This window comes from Sus scrofa, chromosome 11, assembly GCF_054392235.1.
Source record: "Sus scrofa isolate SSC_HxYL_T2T_F1_AM1 chromosome 11, Sscrofa_HxYL_maternal_Yorkshire_Landrace_v2.0, whole genome shotgun sequence".
Classification (NCBI taxonomy): domain Eukaryota; kingdom Metazoa; phylum Chordata; class Mammalia; order Artiodactyla; family Suidae; genus Sus; species Sus scrofa.
In genome coordinates, this window is record NC_139393.1 from 47,813,685 (window position 1) to 47,837,345 (window position 23,661).

The following is a 23,661-nucleotide window of genomic DNA, read 5'->3' on the forward strand; positions in this document are numbered from 1 at the left end:
TGTTTAAATTTATCAGTTTTCAATTTGACAATTATTTAGACTACATTCTGTATATTTCTTTTGTCTTCCTTTTGGCCTAATATTGGGTTAGGTATGATTTCTGTATTTTTAAGTTTATCTTAAATATTTCTACTAACATTGTTGACTAAAGTCTGATATAAAATAGTCCCTATACAGTTTCATGGATAATGAGTGAACTTTCAAACACATTAAAACCATTTATTTTCCACTCAGTTATTTATCTCCCATATATTATTCTTGTCATGCATTTTAATCTTCTCTTTGGGAGAAATCATATGTTAAAATCATATATTGATACCTAAGTTTCATGTATTATATTCTTTGGTTCAATAATGCTTTTCTCTAGTCCGCAACTTCCCCCTCCTTCTCTTTGTAGCTCTTCACTGAAATTTTCAGCTTGTAACATATTTTTTTTGCACACATAAATCAGTTATTTTAAAAGTCTTTTTAATTTCTCACATCTCTATTTCCGGTGGGTCTCATTCTATTTTCTTCTTTTGTTTTTGCATTTAGCCCATTTGAAAATATTTTGATTAATACTGAAAATTAAAATTAAAAATTTAAAGAAATTTTAGAACATGCTATAGTAATATTTTCTCCCAATATATAGGATCACTCTAAATTCAATCTGAGATTTTGTTTATTGGAGGCTGGATTTTAAATCTTTGGAGGCTTTTCTATTTCTGGATTCCTTTTACTTATAAGTTGTTCCCTTTTATAATTACATTAGAAAGAATCAATTTTTATAACTCTCCTGTGTCATGGTAGACACCTATATATTCTCAACTCTAAGACTGCCAAAAATTGGATGGTACCTTGACCTCCCAATTTTTTGACCAATAATTAGATTAAGAATTTTAATCCAAGCATACATTCTGATATATGAGGGTGAGTTTCAATATTTGTAATATCCAGTCTTTTTTTCAGTTGGAATTTATTCCTGGGGAGTAGCCTTTCAAGGATTCAAATTGCAATTATTCATTGTTTAAAATGATCCTTTCATGTTTGAAAGTCATGAACTCTATTTTTTTGTCTCCCTATTTGTATAGAATAGTCTGATATAAATTACTGAATTTTGTTCATTATTGCAGTAAGAATTTTAGACATAACTTCAGAGAAGTTCAAAGAAAAACTTCAAACTTTATCTCTGAGAACTTTAAAACTATACTTTCATAAGTAGGACACAGAGTTTTGTTTGAATAACCCACTGAAAGTTGAAATAGTTGCTTTAAAACCACCCACTCTCTATACTGCAAACAAACTTCTCCTCCCCATCTGCTTACATTTGAATTGATGTGATGCTATTCTCTGCCTGCCTACATACCTAGATTCAGGATTTCTGAAACAGTATGTCATGGGACTTCAAAAAGCAAGAGAAAAAAAAAAGGAGATAAAAAATACATACATACATACATTTTACTCTCCTTTCATTTCTTTCTTGAATTTTAAAAATAACCTTGCAATATTACTCAAAGTGTTTTGTTCCTATTTCTATTTGCCACCATAAATAAATGAATATATATAAATATATATATATGTATATGTATATGTATATGTATATATGGCCACATTACACTAACTGGATATTTAAATAGATCTTTAACCTGGTTTTCTGGCGAAACTCTTTTTCCTTTTCTTATCCATTTTATAACTCTTTCATTTTATTCTTTCAGGATTACTTCTCTAATCAGGCTATTTCAATGATAAACATTGTTGATAATTCTGTTTTTTATAAAGGATAATGCCCATGATTCATAGATAATCATTTGAGGCCTACATTATTCCAGTTTGTCTTTTCTATTAACTTTCTTATAGTTCTTCGGGATACATATATTAAAAAATTGTACAAATTACAAGTATTTACGATTGATATCTGAATCTCATATAATCTAGTATTTTATTAGACTACCTTTGTAAAAACATCTTCATCAATTCTCTCATCGTTTTCCCCGCAGACAAATATTTTGCATCCACAGCATTTTTCTTCATATGTCTTCTGGAATGCTCTTTTATCTTATAATATGGTTGTTTATTTATGCATTTTATCTCCTCAATCAGTTTGCATATTCTTCAGAGAGCAATTTATATATATGATTAACATTTGTTTGCTCACATTGTTCAATGTAGTACCTTAAATCTTGCTGACACACAAACAAAAATTGTTGAATCAATGTATTGGTTTTCTATTGCTAACATTACCACAAACTTGGTGGCTTAAAACACTATCACTCGTTATTTAATAATTCTGTAGGTCAGAAATTCCAGGCAAGTTCAACTGAGTTTCTGTTTAATGTTCCACAAGACTGAAATCAAGTTGTTGGTTGGGGCTGGGATTTTAAGTCAAGTCTCTGGGGTAGAATATGCATCCAAGATCATATGGTTGGCAGAATTCATTTCCATGATGTGATGGAACTGAGGTCCCTGTTTTCCTATTTACTATCATCCATGGGCTCCTCTCAGGTTCTAGAAACTGCCAAAAATCTTTGTCATATGCCCTTTCCCTAACCCCAGTCTTCAAGTCAACCACGGTATGTCAAATCCTACTCATGATTCTTTCTGATTTACCTTTTCCACCAGCCAGAGAAATCTCTTTACTTTTAAAGGGTTCACCTGGTTATGTCAGGTCCATTGAGATAATCTCCTTATCTTAATTTGAGGCCTCAATTTTTGCAAAAGAATCAAGGAATTGAAATATTCGTAGGTATATCCTTAGAATTATGCCTACCTAAATGAGTAATTGTTAAAAAACATCCTCACAATTATATATAACATTCAAAACTTCAATTTCTGACTCTAAAGAATCTTCTGCACTGAATTTTAGGAAAAATTTAAGCAGCAATGTTGCAATTCTTCTTATATTTTTTATAATATACATTCAATATTCAAATTCTTTATTTAATTACAGTTTTATTATCTATGAGTTTTAAGATGTTTTTATTCAGCAAGACTTTTTAAAGTTTTATATTTAACTTATTAACTGTGAATAATTATTTCAAATAAATAACTTTATAGAAAATACATTTGTAGGAAATAACACAATTGTTATTGCCAGGTACAGAATGTCTTTTCCCTCTGAGGTGTTAGAAGTAGTATGTGGTTATGGTAAAATAATCATAGAATTTTACAAAGTATGGATATATGCAAGATTTATTCATCAAAGCTTAAGAGGAAGTTTATTATTTTCATTGTATAGGATAATAAATCATATTTAATTGTCCAAAGCCATATTGTCCAAAGGCAAGGGCCACAGTTAGGGCTTAGGAGTTGGGTCTTATCTTATATTCTGTGTTCTTTCCTCTGAATAACATCTATGAGGTATTACTTCTTATACTTATAAACTTATATGACACAAATAATTTTATTCTTTGTAGGCCATGTCCCCAAGGCATTTGTTTTGGGTTAAATTCTCAATGGAACAGCAGCTATTTTAGTGCACTTCAATTTTTTTCCAGTTGAAGTTAAGGTTATGAAAAATATTCTGGCCATATATTATATGTTAAAATTTACCTTTAGAAAGATAAAAGGGTAATTTCCAATGATATAAATATGGATTACAAAGAAAGATGAAAGAACAATCACATTATAATTAGTTGAAAAGATCTTCAGAATAAATTTGGCTTTTAAAGGGAGCAACACTTTGGGGCTATTAAATATGAATAATAAATGCAAGAGACACTTCAAGATATAAACAATTTCATGTTCTTCAGTATAGCTGAATTGTCTCTACAATATTTTACTGTTTAAATGATGTGTGTTTTGATCATCATAGCAGCTAGGAATCTTATAGCAGGAAAAGATCAAATGTATTTATCTCTTACTTCCAAATTATTTCTTACTTCCTCTAAAATTTACTGCTAATAATTTTATATTTCTTTTAGAAATTTTTCACACAGAAGTTTCTACAGAATTTGAAAGTAATTTTAGTTTTCCAACAGTATCTGAGTTTTATATCCTAGTTGTTGTTTTAGCTCTGTTGTCCTAGGCAAACATAACACTAACTAGATGCATTCTCAGAACACATCTCCCTAGTGACATTAGTGATTATAGATCTTTTTTTCTTTTTCTTTAGTAAAGTACAGGCACTTCTGCACAATAACAAAATAAATACAATGGCGTTTTGAAAGATGGTGCAACCTATCTCCTGAGGTTTCACTCTAGTCACTAACATAAAGCATCTCCTCTCTGATATACACAGCTACTTCATGAACCATGGAGAATTGAAAGAAAGAGAAAAGTACAATGAAATACACAAGAGTTCTGGTTTTATAATGTTCAGACATTGATACAATATATATAATTTGAAAACAAATAAATATTCACCATTTGGGGCAGTTATTTATATGTGAGTTTGTAAAACCCATAGCTTATATTATAAAATTAGTTAAATGCTTTAGACCAGAATCATGAAGACACAATTAATGTATCCTTCCAGTTGACGTTAAATCCTTAAAGGTGACATTTCAACTACTATTTTTTTAATTAAAGGTATAAGATTAGTCAATAGTTACAGAAAATCTCTCTCTGTCTCACTCTCTCCCTCAATTGCAGATAGAAAAAAATAATTTATTCATATTACTCACTTCAAAGCACATTTATATACCATCATTAGTCCTTGCAAATTCCTTTTATTTTATTCTTCATTTATTCATGACATTTTATCCACATATTCTTCACCTCAGTAGCAAACTTTATTTGAATTTCTCTTCTAAACATTGTATTTTTGTTTATTTAAATATTTAAACTACATAAATTTTATTAGGAAGTAGCAAGCTCAATATAGTATTTTCACTATCAGATATGATAGATATAAACAAATATCTCAAAAGCAGAAATAATAGTAAAATGTAGTGAAATAATTAGGTAGTGATGAGATTTGGATATTTATTATATTTGTGTTATTACAGTTTAATTATGTTGTGAAACAATTTAAATAGTTGTATTTAATAACTACTTAGTAAAATTCATGAAAATTTCATAGTAAGTTCCCATAGATTTGTATGAGCTCTCAACACACCATCAATTCTAGGAATAGAGAATTTTCCAGAAAGATAAATCTGAGCTCACTTTACTTTTTTTCTAGTGTACATAATAAAGTAATTGTCCAGAAGTTTCTGATCTAGAAGAAGTTGAGAGAATTCCTAAGATTCATAAAATTGTTTACCCATGTTATTGATCTAGGGATGGAATGGCAACATTTTCACCTCGAATGCCAGTCATGACTTTTTATTTCTTTTTTCTTTTTTCTTTATTTCTTTATTTTTGCATTCCTAAGTCAGTAATACTTTTATCACACTTAAATTAAAGAAATTAAAGAATTAAATAAAATGAAAAATAAATTTAAAATGTAATCAATCTATATGAAGAGAACAGTAACCCTTTGAAAGATGGAACGGAACTTGAATAGATACATTGGGGATGATATAAAGGCAAGCTATATAAGCATATCAAATAATTTCTAACTCAGAAAATGGTTTAAATGCTTTTTATAAGCATTCTAGATAGTTCTTTCTATTTATTTTTAAAGCTGATGGTGCTCTTTAAAGCTGACAGATATCTTGTTTAGAGACTTTCATCATGATGATGATATTATCAATAGGGTACAAATTTGGGAAAATCAATTTTATAATATCATTAAAACCTCTGTAATGTTTATGAACTTTGATCCAATAATTCTACTTTTCTGACTGTTTTTAATAAAACAAAAATGTAATTAGATATGCACATCTTTTTTTTCCTCATCCATGGCATATTTTTGGGACACCAGGCATAGAATCCAAGCCACAGCTATGACCTACACCACAGCTGCAGCAACAAAGGATACTTAACTCACTGTGCTATACCAGGGACTGTACTTGCAGAGCTGTAGAGATAAGGCCAGATTCTTAACCTGTGGCATCACAGTGGGAACTCCCACATCATTTTACATGTGAAGACACCATTAGAAAACGGTTGAGCAAATTGGGAATAACATAGAAACTTTTTATTTATTACATAAAGTCATTTTTTAAACATAAAAATTGTGTAATCATTAACTGATTTTTTTTTTGGTAATAGTATGAAATATAAGGCTAGGCTTGATAGTTACCATGCTGCTAAGTAAGAGTAGTCTAGAAACATTCTTTTATGTTTTATCTTAGTTAAATCATATTTCTCTATCCAACTAATTACAGGGGGAAATTGATAAATTATTCATTGTAATTAGCATTGGCTCTACTATTGGTAATTTGCGTTTTAATTTTCTTTCTTTCTTTTTTTTTTTTTTTGTCTTTTTGTCTTTTTATGGCCGCACTCACGGCATATGAAGGTTCCCAGACTGAGGGTTGAATCAGAGCTGCAGCTGCCAGCCTATGCAACAGCAACACAAGATCTGCAACCTACACCACAGCTCATGGCAACACCAGATACTTAACCCACTGAGAGAGGCCAGGGATTGAACCCATGTCCTCATGGATACTTGTTAAGTTTTCTAACTGCTAAGCCATGACAGACACTCTGTGTTTTAATTTTCTATACAAATACATTTTTTGGTGTTGCTGCAGTTATAGAGCCATAACCTATATAAATACGAAAAATAATATTTCACTTAATAGCCTACAATACTATGTGTGAAAATATATTGAAAAAAAATTTATAAAATCCCATGGAATGCATTTATAACTCTGGGTTTGCAAGATGTCTGTCTTGGAAGGTCTGTCTAGGACATAGAAGAGTTTCACTCACTCAGTTGCTCTGTTATTTACAAGCTGTCTAAACTTAGGTGAGTCATTTTATTATCTTGAGCTTAAGTTTTTTCATAGTGTAGATAATCATACCAACATGGAAGATCTTGTGTAGAAATTTAGTGTTATGTGTAAGAATTTATTTAAGAATTGCATAAACTGGGAGTTCCCGTCATGGCGCAGTGGTTAACGAATACGACTAGGAACCATGAGGTTGCGGGTTCGGTCTCTGCCCTTGCTCAGTGGGTTAACGATCCGGCATTGCCGTGAGCTGTGGTGTAGGTTGCAGATGTGGCTCGGATCCAGCATTGCTGTGGCTCTGGCGTAGGCCGGTGGCTGCAGCTCCGTTTCAACCCCTAGCCTGGGAACCTCCATATGCCGCGGGAGCGGCCCAAAGAAATAGCAAAAAGACAAAAAAAAAAAAAAAAGAATTGCATAAACATTTAAGATTTTATACACACACACATATATATTTAATGTGTGTACACACAGGACAGCTCTATGTATAGACATAATGAGAAATATTAATGGTGTGACCTGCTATATCCTCAAATTCCACCTATAATTAAGTTTCCCATAGGAAGTCCTGTGTGGTCTTATTTCCCTTCATTTTGGCCACTATTTTAGGTCTTGCTTGGAAATGTACATGAAGCCAGTATCTTCTCCTTAACAGGATTATGAACTGTGAAATAACTAGAGAATCAAATGTTTATCAGCCAGGATGTGACAGAACATATGCATAGCAAAAAAAAAACATGGGTAGAATGGACAATGGGTGATTGTGGTATTCCCAATTTAGGAGAACAATGAAAATCTGAGTAACCAGAGCCTATGAGATGAAAAGTAGTAAACAAAAGAAAAAAAAAGATGAAAGTGAGCTGATATGGTAAGAAGTAGGAAGATGTACAGGAGAGTAAACATGCAAAGAATTGTTTATCCTTAGTAATACCTGTCACTATGATGCAGACACAGTATATGATGCTATGACCTCAGTGATCCCTTGCAAGCAGAACTTAGTGCAAGTACAATGAGTCCCAGTTATCCAGGGGTTCTGAGGAGGTGACTGGCATGGTTGTCAGTCTAATTATATATAGTTATATAATTATACATATATATATTATAGTTATACAATATATAATATAGTTTTATATATATATAGTTGTGGTAATGATACCAGTGATAGTTTTTCCAAAGCCTTGTGGCTCTGTTGTTGCCCACTGCAACCTTCCTGATGTGTCTTAGGAATAAACCAAAACGGATTTATAGCTTTGGGTGAAGCCAACTTCTGCTTTATCGTACACAGAGGTGGATGATTTTGGGGAGCACAAAGATGAAAACCTACCTTGAAGTTCCCAGAGAGCTGTCTAAATACCTCCCTTGTGATTCTTTCTGGATCCCTCATCTCTGCAAGGGAATCTTGCATGAAAACACTGAGGGACTGCATCAAAGTGGGTAAGAAATTAATGTTCTAACCCTTTTTTACTTAAATACTTAGACATTAAATTGAAAGTAATGAATCATGCAGGTATTTCGAGTTGGGAAAGATGGAACCGTAATATTTTAGAGATCCTGTTCTTCCATGTCTCTCTCTGGTAGTAGATATAAGTCTTTCTCCAGGCAGCACTGGGCTCAATTAGTCTCTATTCCTTGGTACCACAAGAGAAAAAACTCATGTAAGATGCAACATATGTCTGAAGAACAGAACAAAATCATGGCTTACTCTTATTTTTCGTCTATCTTGAAACAGAGGCTCAAATCTATATATGATATTCTTTGCATTATTTCATGTTGGAAATACAAATAGTGAATTTTTTCTCTTTAATTCTTAATTCTATAGAAGTACTAAAGACTGAAAGGAGATATATTTGGTGAAAATTTAAACAAATGAAAAAATCTATATATTTATTCAAAAAATACTTGAGTAGCACTATATCTGTGAAAGTAAATATATTTGATCAATAATTGAATTGTTGGAAGCATTAAAAAGAATTTACATGGCAAATTTCCATTTTGTGTAAAAAGTCAAAATAAAAGAAAAAGATTGAAAATTGGTAAGGATCAAATAATATAAATTTGATAATCATATGATATTAAGCATAGATCCATATTTTGATAATAGAAGATCAAGAAGGAAAAAAGGTAAATACATTGTAATCAATAATCAAAATTTTAAATAATGCATTTAAGTTAATAAAATTAATAAGGCTCACTATTTTTAGTTTAATTTATGAACATGATTACCCATAATTTTTTTTTCTCTTTTTAGAGCTGCACCCACAGCAAATGGACATTCCCAGGCTAGGGGTCAAATAGGAGCTACAGATGCTGGCCTACTCCACAGTCACAGCAATGTCAGTTCTGAGCCATATCTGTGACCTTCACTGCAGCCCATGGCAGTGCCAAATCCTTAACCCACTGTGTGAGGCCAGGGATCAAACCTGTATCCTCATAGATACTTGTAGGGTTTGTTACTACTGAGCAACAATGGGAACTCCAAAAAGTGTTATTTTTAATCAAAGGACTAGAAAGCATTCTTTATGCTTCTAAGAAAAAAACATATTTCAAAGCAACTTAAAACTCACTAAAACACCTAAAACTCACCTAAAAACAGACAATATGTTTTGGAGACAGAATGATTCAAAATTGCTGTGCTCAGATAAGTTATTATCCAAATGTGAAGATCACAAATTAATTAACTTGTAATATTTAAATATTCTTTCATAACAGCTACAGAGGACTATTACTGGAGTGTACAGGAAGGTGCTAGTGTGCTCAGGAAGACCAAAGGAAGCCAGCAGGGAAGAGAGGGCCAAACATGTGAACTTACTTGAGACATCAGATCTCCTGCAACCCGGCTCCTTGACTGAAAATACTTAGGGTGACAGGTTGTTATACACAGTTACATTGTAATATTACCTAAAACAAAAAGCTTTATTTTCCTTTAAATGCTATATTTTTAAAATTTGATTATTATATTAAGCACTTGGAATTGTAAACTCAGCATTAAACATTAAATGAACTCAATCTTCTACATTTTCTATTAAAATGATCTAATTTTGTCTATAAAAGACTTTCTCATATATTTTATTATTATACCTAAAGTTTCACAACTTTAATTTTTCCTGTTATTAAATGTTACTTCAAAAGTAATACAATTTTGGAATATTTGAAGTATTTTGAAAAGACTGAACATCAAATGCTATATTGTATTACATTTATCTTGTTCATTTATAAAATAATTATTGAAATAATATGCTTGCATTATTTCTTAAATGTATTATGCTATACTGAAAATACTATTACAGTGAACTTAAAAGGAATCAGCTTTCCTTCACTGTACTGTAATCTGTCATACTAAAAACTCTTTAAATAAATGGGATGTATAGCCAGAATTGAAAAAAATATTTTCATGATACAGAATTTTGGCTAGTAAAGTAATTTATTACATAACCTATATATTTGTTTTATCATTTAAATTTACTCAGCAATTGCTCACATAAGTAAATACCTTTTTTTTTTTTTTGCTATTGTTGAATATGTGTATATCCAAGTCAAATGATTAACAAGGAGGATATATGTACCTAGATGCAAGTGATGGCAAGAAAATTACTTGGGACCATAAAGGCCCAAAATTTTATACAGTTTTTTGCCATTGATATACATTAACGCGTGGCATCATAAAGAAAGCAAATTTACAGTTTGTCATTAAGGAAGATGTGGAGTTAAGCCCCATGTGCAATATCTTGGCAGAACTTTGAAGATAAACTGAGGATCTTTTGGCACTTTAAAGCTATTTTTACTGGACCTCATCATGTTTCGTCTAATTAGTATTTATACCTCCAAAGTGAGAACCAAAAGGGAAATAAATACCCAACTATAATTTCACTCGAGAAAAAAAAAAGGAATCAGGCATCTGTGCCCTGATCCTTTCTAAGGTGTGACCTTGTTTGAGTCAAGCGGGTAAAGGTGAATTTAAATACTTCCCATGACACTGAAACCACCTTGAATTGATAGGAATGAAACCAAAAGAAGGTACACACAGAAGTTAACATGAACAAATGAATTTTTAAATGAGAGTCTTCAATCAATGTCTTTTTTTCTTCACTCTCTCTCTTTTTTTTTTTTTTCCTTTTTTTACCACCCTATAGCATAGTGAGTTCCTGGGTATCCAGGAATCAGATGTGAGCCACAGTTGTGACCTATGCCACAGCTGCAGCAATACCAGATCTTTAACACACTGACTGTCAGGGAACTGAACTTGTGTCCCACCACTGCAGAGACACCACCTAAGCTGTTTTGCCACAGTGAGAACTCCTTCAATCAGTTTCTTTATTTAGCAAATAAAGACGTTAAGAGAGGCAAGGAAAATAGACTAGAAAGCAAGAATTAAAAATGTATGTCTCAGTCTTTTCATCAGGTGGTGCTGGGAAGACTGTACAGTCACATGTAAATCAATGACACTGGAACACACCCTCACACCATGCACAAAAATAAACTCAAAATGGCTTAAAGACTTAAATATAAGACAAGACACCATCAAACTCCTGGAAGAGAACATAGGCAAAACATTTTCTGACATCAACCATACAAATGTTTTCTTAGGTCAATCTCCCAGGGCAACACAAATAAAAGCAAAAATAAACCAGTGGGACCTAATCAAACTGACAAGATTTTGCACAGCAAAGGAAACCATTAAAAAAAAAAAAAAAGACAACTTACAGAATGGGATAAAATAGTTTCAAATGATGCAACTGACAAGGGCTTAATCTCTAAAATATATAAACAGCTTGTACAACTCAACAGCAAAAAAACCAACAATGCATTTGAAAAATGAACAAAAGACCTGAATAGATATTTATCCAAAGAAGATATACAGATGGCCAACGACCACATGAAAAAGCGCTCAACACCACTAATTATTAGAGAAGTGAAAACCACAATTACTGTGAAATACCACCTCACACCAGTCAGAACGGCCATCATTAACATATCAACAAATAACAAATTCTGGAGAGATTGTGGAGAAAAGGGACTCCTCCTACACTGTTGGTAGGAATGTAAATTGGTACAACCACTATGGAAAACAGTATGTAGGTACCTCAGAAAACTAAATATAGGACTGCAATATGACCCAGCAATCCCATTCTTGGACATATATTTGGACAAAACTTTCCTTGAAAAAGACACATGCACCTGTATGTTCACTGCAGCAATATTCACAATAGCCAAGACATGGAAACAACTCACATGTCCATTGACAGATGATTGGATTAAGAAGGTGTGTGTGTGTGTGTGTGTGTGTGTGTGTGTGTGTGTGTGTGTTACCTGATGGAATACTACTCACCCATTAAAAAGAACAAAATAATGCCATTGCAGCAACATGGATGGAACTAGAGACTTTCATACTAAGTGAAGTATGTCAGAAAGATAAAGACAAATACCATATGATGTCACTTATATCTGGAACCTAACATATGGTGCAAATGAATCTTTCCACAGAAAGGAAACTCATGGACTTGGAGAACAGACTTGTAGTTGCCAATGGGGAGAGGGAGGGAGTGGGACACACTGGGAGTCTGCAGTTAGTATATGAAAACTATTGCATTTGGAATGGATAAGCAATGAGATCCTGCTATGATGGCACAGGGAACTATATCTAGTCACTCATGATTGGACATGATTGAGGATAATGTGAGAAAAAGAATATATATATGAAACTGGGTCACTTTGTTGTAGAACAGAAATTGACAGAATACTATATATCGGCTATAATGGAAAAAATAAAAAGCATTAAAAAAATGTATTGTCTCAAAAAAAGTGTTGCCTCAAAATATTTTAATCCACCTGAGAGGAAAGAAATATAGTACTGTGGCTAAAAACATGAGTTCTGGAACTGGAATACAGGCTTGATTTCTGGCTCTGCCACTGTGCCTACTAAACTTCCATGGTAGTTATTTAACACCCTCTGATATCCATTCATCTCTAAATCATTATCAAACTCAAGGACTTATTGCAAAGATCAAATAGAGCTAATATTTGCAAAGCACTTAGAACACTACCTAGACATCATAAACATGGAAATCCTTGTTAAATAGATTCATAAAATATATGTATTTTGACATATGTATTTATTTCATGTGTGTAGTCTGTCAAATATAAACATCACAAAATGTTAATTGTTTCTCCTTTCACTAGGAGTTTGTTGAATAACAGATATAAATAAATATGGATAAATCTAAAACTCTAATCAAAATCAGATTAAAATATCTCATTGTCGAAGCTATTGTGGCTCAGTGTTTTAAGGACATGACATTGTCCCTGTGAAAGTATGGGTTCAATCCCTGGCCTCACTCAGTAGGTAAAGAATCTGGCATTGCCATAAGCTCCAGCATAGGTCACAGATGTGGCTCAGATTCAGGGTTGCCATGGCTGTGTGGGGTAGGCCTGTACCTGCAGTTCTGATTTAATTCCTATCCTGAAAATTCTATATGCCACAGGTGTGTTTATAAAAAGAAAAAAAAATAGCTCACCATTATATGATGGATATTGAGCCTTGTATTTTTGAATGAAACTAGAAAGAAATAAAACACAGAACAGTGCATGAAGTCCTGCTTGGAATAAGAAAAATTAGTCTGTTTTAACTATTGAGTACATTGAATGAATATGTAAATTCAAGCTTAATTCAATAGATAATTATTTTAAAATTTTTTGAAAAATCAGTATAAGTATTTACAAAACAATGCAGAAAAAAACTGAGTCATTGGCAATTTTTGATTTGAATTATAACACCATATAATAGTTTTTTCAGTAAAATTCATGAAAGTTTCTGGTTCTCACTCACATTGCAAAGAATTACTGATTGCATAAATAGAAACAAATATCATTTATGAATACAAAATGATATTTATTCAGAATACAATTTTTTTTAATTAAGTCAATTCCTTTGTACAATTATCAATAACTCAAAAGAAAAAAGAGGACAAAATATTTGTTGCAAAATTAAGTAAGTTTCAAAGATAGGACAAGTCTATGTCTTTAAGTGAAGTAATTTCACATTAGAAGTACAATTCATGTCCTATGAATTATTAAATATTATGAAAGATCATTTTACTTATAAATGAACTATATGTATTAGTGGAAAAGGAGCTCTGAGTCTGGGCATTTTATTATCTCTACTGATTTCCCCAAAATGATAATAATTTAATATCAGTGATATAAATCATGGTAATATTCCATTCGCAGAAGATTCAAATACATTTTATAGTTGTAAGGTGGAGGTAAGTCTGGATTAATTTGTGTTAATGAAACCATGACAAAGGAACAGAACCCCCACTGTGGCTAAATTTAAGGATGTTTAAGCCAGTCCTTGATTCCTAAGAAAGGTAGATAGAAAGAAGGTAAGGCTGGTCTAAGGAGAAAGATGACATGTGTGATCACACAAGTACACCTGGAAGTACAAAGAATGGAAAAGGCTATAGTATTCCCACATCTATACATACAGATTTCCCTCATTTATTTAGTGGCTTTAAAGTGTAACATGGTAAATTTATATTAAAACTACTTCTCTATTTGGAAACGATTCTTTTCAGTAGATTGTATTTGTAGAGTAAATTGAAACTAAAAGAAAATCCTTGAAATTTTTCTCTTTGTAAACTGTAAAGATTTGTTTATAACAAACAATTGTAGGCTCTGCTACCTGGGTTTGAAAACAGTCTTTGGGAGTTCCCATCATGTCGCAGCGGAAATGACTATCTCTAGGAACCATGAGGTTGTGGGTTCGATCCCTGACCTTGCTCAGTGGGTTAAGGATCTGTCATTGCCTTGAGCTGTGGTGTAGCTCGCAGATGTGTCTTGGATCTGGTGTTGCTGTGGCTCTGGAATAGCCCTATAGCTACAGCTCTGATTAGACCCCTAGCCTGAGAACCTTCATATGCTGCAGGTGCAGCCCTAAAAGGACAAAAAAAAAAAAAAAAAAAAAAAGAAAAAAGAAAACTGTCTAAAGTCTTTCTCACTTAAGAGTTATAAATTTCTGGGCAAATTACGTGAGTTCTTTGTGCCTCAATTTTCTTGCCTATGAAATGAGACTAATAATAATAATATCTAAATAAAGAGTGTTTTTGAGAATTAAATTACTTATGCATTTTTTACGAGAAATGAATATACATAATGTTCATAGGTAAGAGGTGCTCTATGAGGATTTGCTATTTTTATTGTATATATATATATTTGCATTTATTTATCATATTCAGAATGATTGTCTTCTATAAACCAGGTATTTTGCTATGTTCTGGGACATAATGAGATTTTCTGGTTTCCTGTTAAGCTTGTTTTTTTTCTCCCTTTCTACTCAACTGTATGATTTTGGTAGGGTTGTCTCACTCCAAGAATAAGAACGTACATTAATTCATTTTAACCTATCCAATTCCACAGTATTTTGTCAGTTTATTCATGGTCTACTTCGGGTCATTGGGATGTGATATGTTTTAGCTGGTGACTTCAGAGAATGAAGCTCAGGTTTTTCTCCAGTTAAATGGAAATGTCTCTTCTTTCCTTCCTAATTTTATTTACTTGATACTGTTCTCTTTTTTGCTTAGTCTAGCTTAAGGTTTTCAAGTTTGTTTATCTCTTAACAACAACAAAAATAAACAGCTTAGTTTAGCTGATTTTTTTTTTTTACTCTTTTTTAATGTCTTTATCTTATTTATTTCTGTTCGGGTCTTTTTTATTTCTTTTTCCACTTTCTTAAGGTGTCAAGGTAGGTCATTTATTTGAGATCTTACTTTTTTTCTTACTCTAGGTTTTTTTCATTATAAACTTCCATCCTAGGACTGCTTTTGCTGTATTACATGTGTTAAGAGTGTTGTGTTTCTGTTTTCATTTTCTTAAGTTTTTTAAAAAATGTATTCCTTGAGTTTTTCTTTAACCTATTGGATTTTCAGGAACACGCATTTAATTTCCACACACTTGTGAATTTTCCAGTTGTTTTCTTATAATTTATTTATTTTTTCTTTCATACCACTGTGGTCAGAAAAGGTTCTTGACATGATTTCAATCTTTTAAAATTTACTTAGTTTTCTGTGTTCTATCCTAGAGAATATCACATGTTCTGTTGAGGAGAATGTGTATATGCTGCTGTCATGTGGAAATTATGTCTATGTTTGCTAGCTTCACCTAATCTAATGAGTAGTTTAAGTCTGAGGTTTCTTTTCAATTTTCAATCTAGATGATCTACCTGATGTCAAAAATATCCACCTGCTTTCCCGGGCTTCAAGGAGAATGGCAGCCAGTCTCTAGTTGTATGATAAACTAGAAGCTGGTCCCTTATGTAGCTGCTAAAGGGACCGTTTTCAGTCAGACCTCTTTTTGGGAAAAACACTGAGGGTTTTTTTTTTTTTTTTTTTTTTTTGCCTGCTCCCTCTGAGGAGATAGCCACTAAATGGCTTCTTTGCTCATTAAGAACTGCTTCTTTGCTTATTGCCATCTTATTGGTCTCATGTATGCAATTCCCATTGACTTTCATGGATACATTTGTTTAGCACACGTCTCTCAATTGGGAGTCTCTCAATTTGAGGTGCTGGATGTGTGTTACAAAACTTTCACTCCTTGGGAAAACCAGGAATTGGGGTTCCAGACCTATAGCATGGTTCTGTGCTGGAGATAGTATTTATGGCAAGAATATGCCTCAACTTTTTCCTACCCATTTGGATGTGAGTGGTCTTTGAATGAAGTTTGAGAGAAGGTCTGACTGTGATAGGTGCACGGAAAGCTTTACTTTAGACTATTTCGCAGGGAATGGTGTACTAAGTTAGCATCTACTCCCAGAGTCCTCTGTTCCCCTCAAGATTAGATAAATTAGATAAGATAGAGATAATATGAGATCACCGTAAGATAAAATAGTGAAATTGTCACAGATTTCTGTAAATGCTTTTAGGATTAAGAGAAGAATAAAATTGGACGACATATAATTTTTAACAGAAATTGTTGAAATCTATTTTCTTATTGTTTTCCAGAGTCAAAAGTAGACCAGTGAAGCTGCAATGTTGTATGGCCATCCTATATCTCCCATGAAGATTTCAATACTAGAGTGTCAGGAGACACTCTGAGCTAGTGGTCTAGACTAAATAGCTGTGTACTTCCAAGATTCATATGCTAAAATTCTAATCTCCAATGTGGTAGTATCTGAGATGAAGCTTTTGGGAGTTGATTAGGCCATGAGGGAGGGTGGAGCCCTCATGACTGTAATTAATGTCCTTATAAAAGAGACCCCAGAGAGCCACCCCTTCTACCTGTGAAGACACAGTTGGAAGAATGGATGTTTATAAATTGGGAAGCAGTTTCCCCCTGACCATACACAATGTGATGGTACCTTAATCTTGGACTTTCTGACCTCCTAGAGCTGTGTTTATTGTTAAGCCATCCAAGTGATTCATATTTTTTTTAGAGCAGATAAAAAGCCAAATATTATACTGAGACAGATAAAAAGCCAAATATTTGAGGAATGAGGTGGAATAATCATAGAGTACAAGGCATGGATGGAAGAGACAATAACATGTTACATGATAGGTGAAAGTTGAGATAAAAACAGTGTGAATATCTAGGTCATAAATAGTGGTGATTTGCAATATCTGACACTAAAACAAGGGATACTGGACAATCATTTCTGAGAAAAAAAGACAATAGACTTAATTTACTTCATGTTTTGATCAGTGATGTCATATAGCACTGCAAATGCCAAAATTCAAGATATTTATTTATTGAATTTATGATAAATGCAGATCGGTTTGAAATGGAGAATTATAGTTATTAAATTATAGAACTATAGAGTCAGGAAGTGGATCACCCTGAAAGGAAGTGTAGGTGTAGAGGGAAGAGATACAAGGGGCAAAATCCTGGCAAAGTCAACATTGAACATTTCAATGCAGGTTGTGGCATTCAAAAAAGACTGAGAGGAAGTACCCACAGAAGCAAGGGAATAGTGTCAAGTAAGCCCACAGAAGAGAGAAATTTGTGAAGGGTAAGCAATACTAATTGAACAATGAAAAATCCTGCTGAATTACAATGAAAAAAATACACATGCTTCTAAGTTTTCATAACAAAATGTCATTATTGACCTTGGAACTAAAATTCAGTAACTGGATAAGATTGAAATAGTAATTCAATGAGTAAAGAAAGGGTGGGTGTTGAATACAGATGCTTAAGTAAATATATATATATTTAGAGAAAATGTGTTTGAATATAGTGAAAGAATTGGGAATAATGACAAAGGGAGCAGAAGAGCTAATCTAAACAACAGAGAAATTTTTTCCATTTTAGAAAGGAGTTGACACCTTTCAGTGGGTGAACAGAAAATAAATAAAATGGAAAGGAAATCTGGGAGATCCACTGAGTATTTTCTAATTTGTGAAAAAGTCATAAAGTCTTATTTTATGACTTGAGTAGATTAAAGATTATGTAACATTCATCTTATTTTGGTCAATTTCTATCTATGGAAATAATGTATATTATGTTAATAATATATCAATTTGTGCTAATTTTATGAATGTAAATTCTATTTATATTATGATTATTAAAATATATAAAATATGTTACAGGAATTCTCTAATTAAAAGAACATTTCAGTAAATAATTCACTTCATCTCCTCACTTGTCTACATAAGAGAGTTTGCTTGCCTGATATGACAAAATCAGCCTTTTTTTCTCTTTTTCTTTTTTCTTTTTTTTTTTTTTGTTCCTAACAAATCAAAGTATTAAACTACAGCAGTTGGCTGTATTATAGAAGCTCAGGTCAGAGGAAAGTGGAGTGCTCTGGATTGCTGATGTTTCAAAAGTTTTATTCAGTCTTTGAGAGATAAGGAAATGATCTCAAATAAAACTTTTCACAACCCTATTGTACTTTATCTTCTAAGTAGAACCCCTTGTCAGCCTTTGATCCTACTCCACTAAAGTTTCCAGTAATTCAGCTGTCCCAGAGTGATACGTTCTACAGCATTTCTGTAATTGCAAACCAGCTGGTAGAACTTCAAGAGACCAACAAAAAACACCTTAAAAGGCTATTCTAAAAACTATTAGTTGCTAAATTGCACTCGTTTCCCTCAGCATTTGAAGTATTCTGCACATAAAATATTCCTGGGATTACCTAATTAAAATAGAGAAGTAAGATTTTCCTTGCAATTTACCTTTAAGCAAAAGCATATTTTTATAATAACCCTGCAGCTGTATTTTTCTCTCTAGTGACTTTTCCTAACAAAATGTATGCCATATTCAATAATCCTTTCACCTGTAGGTCTATTGGGCACTGCTAATAATAACTAGAACTTTGCTATTTGTAGAGAAAGTAGCCCAGTGGAAATGGGTCAGGAAAATCGCTTTTTCAATGGATGCACAGCTTCCTATAGAAAAGGAAGGAAAGTATTGTCTTCCCAATATATAGAAATAAAGTATCTAACAATATAAGTTCTATCCAATTATTTTTAAACATATAACTATATTACATAATTTAGCTTATGATTAATTTATGTAAAACCATTTTTAAAATGTAATTACTCAGGTACAAAAGCTTATTTAAAATATAAGTGTGGTGATTTCTTTATCCAATATCATGCAAATGATCTTTCGCTATTATGCTTTTATTTAAGTCAGGAGTTTCCTTCCTCAGTGGAAGCGTTAAGTTACATTAATGTTATGCTAATGGCAGCTCAAAAACAATATGATTTTAACCCAAAGGGGTGTGGGGTAAAATTTGATATAATTTCATACTCTGATGATATTACTCTGTAAATTTTTATAATATGTTCATTTTTTAAACTTTTCAAAAGTGTTTTAAACATTTCACAATGCAAATGTTTGTATGGCCTTGAAGTGTATCATGAACAATTAGTTCTGACCTAAAAGTACTGATCAAATCAACCTCAACCTCCCAAAAAAGGGAGAAAGCCGTATCTTCTGCACTTAATGGTTTTTAATAGGATTTTGTGGAATAGTCTAGTAGTAGGAACTTCACAAACTTTTAAAAAAGTCTCTATGCAAACTGTTTAGGCATTACACATGGTACAAATTAAGTACATATATATTTACAAGATTATTCCCTAGATTTTTATAGAGTGTGCCATCTATAGGGGTCACAATCAGATTTCTTATTTAAAATATATTTTTAGATTTAGCACAATCAATTGTAATGAACACATTTACTTTAGAGACTTTCGGTGAAAATATGCAAGTATATGTTTGATACATATTCTTTCCATATTTATATATCTACAAAAATACTACATAAACATATATTTTAGACAAATATAATTTTAGCTAGGTCAAGGTCTTAAAAATTCATGTAATATTGTTCAGTTAAGTGGACAACTGAGCAATTTTATAAGAAATTTGAGCAATGTGAATAAAATTTCATTCTTCTCAAATTTCCTTTTCTTAATGGGCAGGTTTTTTTGGTTTGTTTTTGGTTTTGGTTTTTTTTTTTTTTTTTTTTTTTTTTTTGCTTGCACAATGGAAAACAGTATGGAGTTTCCTTAGAAAACTAAATATAGATCTACCATAAGATCCAACAATCCCACTCCTGGACATATATCCAAATGAAACTTTCATTCAAAACTATACATGTACCCCTATGTTCATTTAGCACTATTCACAACAGCCAAGGCATGGAGACAACCTAAATGTTCAATGACAGGTGAATGGAATATGCAATTTAATATTACTCAGCCATAAAAATATAATGAAATAATGTCACTTGAAGCAACATGGATGCAACTAGAGATTATTATACTAAATGAAGTAAGTCAAAAGAGAGAGACAAATATCATATGATATCACTTGTTTGTGGAATCTAAAATATGGCACTAATGAACCCATCTACAAAACAGAAATAGACTCATAAGCAAGTAGAACAGACTTGTGGTTGCCAAGGGGGAGGCTGGAGCAAATGAAATGGATAAGGATTTGTGGTTAGTAGATGCAAATAATGACATTTAGAATGGATAAGCAATGAGGCCCTAGTGTATAGCACAGGGAAGTACAAGGAACCATATCCCATCTCTTGGGATGGACCAAGATAGAAGATAACATGAGAAAGAGAATAAACACACACACACACACATAACCAGGACATTCTGTGTATGGTAGAAATTGGCACAACATTATAAATCAACTATAGTTTAATTTTAAAAAGGAAAAATAAGTTAGATAATAAAAGTGCTATCTGAAAAAAAGCATCATTAAAATTTTAGCTTTGGAGATACATGATTTGTGTCATAAAAATTACTGGCAGAACCAATATTTACTTCAATAAAATTTAATTTTGAACACATTTTATTTTGATTCTTAGATTAACATCCTTCATAACTCTGTTCACCAAACATGAGTAAATTGTGTTCTAGAGTATAAGTATAAAAGTTAAATAGATCTAGATTACAATTCAAGATTACACAGAAAAATATCTTATTACAGTGCCTCCTACACAGAAAAATTGTATAGTGATTATTTTCTGAATCAATGATGATTAAAAAGGTGAATAGGGTAAGATATTTGTTATTATTGGGCTCAGGGAGTTAGATCCATATATGTACTATAAATCTATATACGTACTATTTTGACTATCTTTTTATAGGCAACCAAAGATTTCTAATGTCACTTAGAGAACTAAAACTGTTACTGTGTCTCTGCCCTGTTTATTATCTTGTGAAAATAAAGGAAGGAAAATTTGGAGCAGCCATCATATTCCTCTTTTCTCTCTCTTTCAAATTTTGATTTTCTTTTTCTTTCTTTTGTTCTTTCTTGACTTTGTCTCTTTGCTTTTCCTTATAATTTTAAAGGCTACTGTGAAGATGAAAGGGTGATAACTTTTTAAAACACCTTCTTCAGAAAATGATCTTGAAGTGTGATTAACCTGTGGTCCTCAAAGAGGAAACAAACAAACAAAAAGATCGATTCATGAAAAGTTAGTCCAGTCAACCCTCTGTATATTTGGTTCTTCCTTATGGCTTCAACCAACCAAGAATCAAATATATATATAAATTCCAGAAGTTTTCAATAGGCAAAACTTTTGAAATTGCCATTTGCCAGCAACTATCTCTCACAGCATTTATATTATATTAGGTATCATAAGTGATCTAGAGATGATTTTAAGTATATGGAAGAATTGCATAGATTATATACAAACACTAAGGCTTTTTATATGAAGGAATTAAGCACCACGGATTTTGGCGTCAAAGGGTGGGGAGAGTCCTGTAACATGTCCCACATGGACACTGAGGAAAAACTGTAATGTTCTAATTGGGATCAGTAGTCTTATTTCTCTTGCATATTTCAAAAGCATCTTGAGCACATTCTTTGGAAGATACGTAATTACATATCTTGTAATTTTGTGTTTTCAACAGAGAAATGTGCTATGAATTTTGCAATAGAGAAAGTACTTCTCTATAGAGAGACCCACCGTCCACTGTGTCAATGCTATTTCACAGGTAGATTTGAGCAGGTATCTATTCAGTTTCAGATGAGACACTGGCTTTCCTCTAAATGTTAAGAATATGTGTGTATTTTTTTTTAGCATTGGTACTAACATAGACCTTTTTTCATACTTCAAATATCACAATCACCATCTCTGATTACCTTGTTATTTCTTCTCCTTTTCCTTGCCCTTCCTTTCCCTCCTCTACCTCCTTCTGCTGCTCCTGTGTTGTTCACTGTCTCTCACCCTCAGCAGTGAGCCTAGTAAAGATGAGAGACTGAACTGAGACAGAATTACTGTGTGGTGCTGGGGTGAGCTGAAAATAAGACCAATGCCAAATATGTTAAGGCCTAAAAACTTTAGTCCATTTTAATGCATTTTACCTCGGTATTAAGAGCAATTAGAAGCCCTGATGGCTTTAAACTGCAAGAGTGATGTACTTTGACCTGTATTTCAAGAGATCTTCAGAGAGAGTAAAGATAATGAGTATCAGACAGAGAGGCAGAGTAGGCTTGTGTAGACTAGTCAGGAGGCTGTTTTTGTGGTCCAGAAGACATGACGGCTTGTTCAGAGGTACATTTATAAGTCGTATAAGTGAAAAAAATTAAAAGAATAATAAATATCCATCACAAAAATCATTAATATTTGCTAATAAACTGGAAATGGGCTAGACGACAATTTCATGTAAGAATGTTGCTATTTGGCTCCTTTGGACTCAAGCCTACCAGAAAAGGGAATTTAATGCTATTTCTGGAACATTCATAACGGGAGGGACTTCAGTGTTCAAAATTCAGGTATCTCTGTGTTGTCGAAATTGTATTTTATATTTTTTCTATAGCCTTGACTTCTCATTAGAAAGTCTCATGTGAACAGTTACAGAATAGTATTGCTGAAACATGATTTGGCACGTAAGATTAACATTAACATTGAGTGATTAGATATGAATTAAAATTAGAGAAATGATTCAAAGTTTATCCCTTGACATATGACCTCACTAGCAGAGTATAAAATCAAGCTTAAAGATATTACATTTATTTTAGAGTGGACTAAGTTGTTTTGGAAGTATCTAATATGACCCTATTACGTGAAGACATGTATTCTTTTTCATCAAACTTTCATATGAAAGAATTTCCCAAAAGATAACACTTCAGAATTTCCTTCATCTCTTCATTCACTTCTCTCTAGAAGAGGAGGTGTGATTTAATTTATGTTTGTGTTTGAAAAAGATAAAAATTATGTATTACAAACATTACAATCATTGTGTATCCTCTTTTGCATATATCTTCCTTCAAAAGGGTTGCATTCTGGTCTATTTTCTCTGTTGGCTGACAAAAGCCTACCCCTCTCTGGTGTAGTACATGATTTTCCTTAAGTAGTCATGTCTGAGGGTTTAAATGTGTGTTGTATACAAATCAGAAATGAGTAACTCTACTTGTACATTCATCCATACTAGATTTTCCCCTAAAT